Genomic DNA, 2,927 nt, shown 5'->3' with positions numbered 1-2,927 from the left:
TAAAGGCCAGAATCTTTCTTACTGAATTTCCAGATTTTTTTTTTAATGTTATGGCCATTGGATTACATGTATCTATTGTGTATTTCTTGAGAGGGGGCTTTCTGTCTCTGTTTTTATCTCTGTGTGTTCAGGAAACCTCCGTTTTACAATCCCAGTTTCCACAAAGGAAACTCCCTTGTCCTTGGCAACAAGTGGGGGCAAGCCATGGGGCATGCGTAGAATTACAGTAAGTGCTTCTTCTTCTTCTTCGGGAAAACACCAAATGGCGGATGACGCCGGTGCAACGGGAGGGCCCGGAGGACCCGGGGGCCCAGGATTAGGAGGCCGCGGCGGCTTCCGCGGAGGATTCGGCAGCGGTCTTAGGGGCCGTGGTCGTGGCCGAGGCCGTGGCCGTGGTCGAGGCCGTGGGGCTCGTGGAGGTAAAGCTGAAGACAAGGAGTGGATCCCCGTCACCAAGCTGGGCCGCCTGGTTAAGGACATGAAGATCAAGTCCTTGGAGGAGATCTACCTGTTCTCCCTGCCCATTAAGGAGTCTGAGATCATTGATTTCTTCCTGGGTGAGTCTCTAAAGGATGAGGTTCTGAAAATCATGCCAGTGCAGAAGCAGACTCGGGCTGGCCAGCCGACCAGGTTCAAGGCTTTCGTCGCTATTGGGGACTACAATGGTCACGTTGGTCTTGGTGTTAAGTGCTCCAAGGAGGTTGCCACTGCCATCCGAGGGGCTATCATCTTGGCCAGGCTTTCCATCGTCCCTGTGCGGAGAGGCTACTGGGGGAACAAGATTGGCAAGCCCCACACTGTTCCATGCAAGGTGACAGGCCGCTGTGGCTCTGTGCTGGTGCGTCTCATCCCTGCCCCCAGAGGCACTGGCATTGTCTCTGCTCCTGTGCCCAAGAAGCTCCTGATGATGGCCGGTATAGATGACTGCTACACTTCAGCCAGAGGCTGCACTGCCACCCTGGGCAACTTTGCTAAGGCCACCTTTGATGCCATCTCCAAGACTTACAGCTACCTGACCCCCGACCTCTGGAAAGAGACTGTCTTCACCAAGTCTCCTTATCAGGAATTCACGGATCATCTTGTGAAAACCCACACCAGAGTCTCTGTTCAGAGGACCCAGGCTCCAGCTGTGGCTACCACATAAGGGTTTTTATATGAGAAAAATAAAAGAATTAAGTCTGCTGAAAAAAAAAAAAGAATTACAGTAAGTACTCTGTACTCTTATCTGAAAAGATAAACTCCCACATCTTTCCTAAAATTGTATCAATACAACCAGACATTTAAAGTGAGCATCAGTGAGGAGGGTGAAGAGGAATCTGGGTTGCTGGTCTGCGGTCACGCTAGCTAATATCTCCCTATAGCTGTCTTCCTCAGTTTCCAGATCTAGGCCTGAGAGTGGTGGCAGTTGGCTCCTGTTCCTGTATTCACACCAAACATAGGACTCAGGAGGAGGTAGAGAGGCAGAGAGTGGAAGGGCCTGGGGCCTAAGGAAACCTTAATGGGTCCACAGCATGGAAACTGTCATCTGGTGTCTTTACTGGAGACTTCTGCTCTCTTGACCTGGGTGGAGTGGATGCATGGTATAACGCCAGCTACCTTCACAGCTGTCATCACCATGCAGGTCTATTCCAAGTTGGTTTCAGCGCCCCCGTGGCTACCTGCTTGTCCCAGACTGTATCACTGGACTTGAGCACTTGGAAGTCAGCTGGGTCTCTGAGATAGTCCGATGGCCTTATGGAGGGCTTATGGATGGCCTTATGTAGGGACTTGAGAAAGGAGTAGTGTTTCTGCTGGTCTCTGAGCTGTGGAAGCAGTGGGGGAGGTCTCTCAAACATAATCTCATAGGGAGTAAATCCCTCCCTTTCTGGGGTGCAGCAGGCCCAGGCAAAGCAAAGGAAGGAAGCTGGTCCACCCTTCCTTGGACTCTGATGATAGAGTTTTGTTGCAGTTTCTTTTGATGTCTTGTTAATTTTTTTTTTCTACCTGCCTAGAACACAGTGAATTTTCTAATCTATCCCTAAAGATTCTATTACAAGTTGAGAGGTTTTGGCTAGGAAAGCTGGGCTATTGCTGGACTCCCATTGCTAGGTAGGGGCCAAATTGGGGCACCAGTTTCTGGGGGACCTTTTGAGCTACTATTTGAGCAGTTTCAGTCCAGGTGGGGAACATTTTTCTACCCACCTGAAAAAGGTGTCTATAAAAACTAGCGGGCTGGTGAGATGGCTCAGTGGGTAAGAGCACCCGACTGCTCTTCCAAAGGTCCAAAGTTCAAATCCCAGCAACCACATGGTGGCTCACAACCACCCGTAATGAGATCTGATGCCCTCTTCTGGAGTGTCTGAAGACAGCTACAGTGTACTTACATATAATAAATAAATAAATCTTTAAAAAAAAAAACAAAAAAAAAACTAGCAACTATAAAATCTATGAAAACTTCCCTGGCAGGCCAGATCTCAGTAAACTCAATTTCCCAGTGTTTGCCAGGGTGTTGGTCTCTCATTCGGACCCCTTCCTGGGAAAGAACTCTCTGGTTACTTATTTACTTGAGCACAGACCTTTGCATCTGGCTGAGACGTCCTCCGCCAGACTGTCTGCTCCAGGTACAACTTAACTTATTGTCTGAGCAATTCAGGTTTTGTGGACCCCAGATGAGTCGCCTGGAGGAGGTCAGTGACCAGAGTCTTGCCAGTTATTTCTGGGAGAATGCTGTCCTTGTGGCGGCCTCACCAGTCTGTGGGTCCTCTGCATCCCTGTTTCCTCTCACTTGTACCATGGGGTCTCAGTCAGCAGCAGGTCAGGGTTCTGTCTTCAAACATCAAGGGGATTCACTGGTCTTAGGGCCATTTGTCAAGGTAGCCAGGTCAGTGGCTGATTACTTCTTGTCTCAGGGGAGTCATCCTTTCTATATCCTCAACAGTGGAAGATAT

The 2,927-nt window shown here is 49.5% G+C and overlaps 1 pseudogene across 1 annotated transcript; it reads left to right on the top strand.

Moving 5' to 3' along the window:
- The first annotated feature begins 241 nt into the window (after window positions 1-241).
- On the top strand, window positions 242-1,185 carry Gm6139 (annotated as a pseudogene). The gene has a single exon (XR_004691360.1). The product of XR_004691360.1 is annotated as a predicted gene 6139 (transcript).
- The last annotated feature ends 1,742 nt before the right edge of the window (window positions 1,186-2,927 follow it).

This window comes from Mus musculus, chromosome 5 (assembly GCF_000001635.26).
Source record: "Mus musculus strain C57BL/6J chromosome 5, GRCm38.p6 C57BL/6J".
Classification (NCBI taxonomy): domain Eukaryota; kingdom Metazoa; phylum Chordata; class Mammalia; order Rodentia; family Muridae; genus Mus; species Mus musculus.
This window is presented reverse-complemented; position numbering and strand designations above follow the sequence as displayed.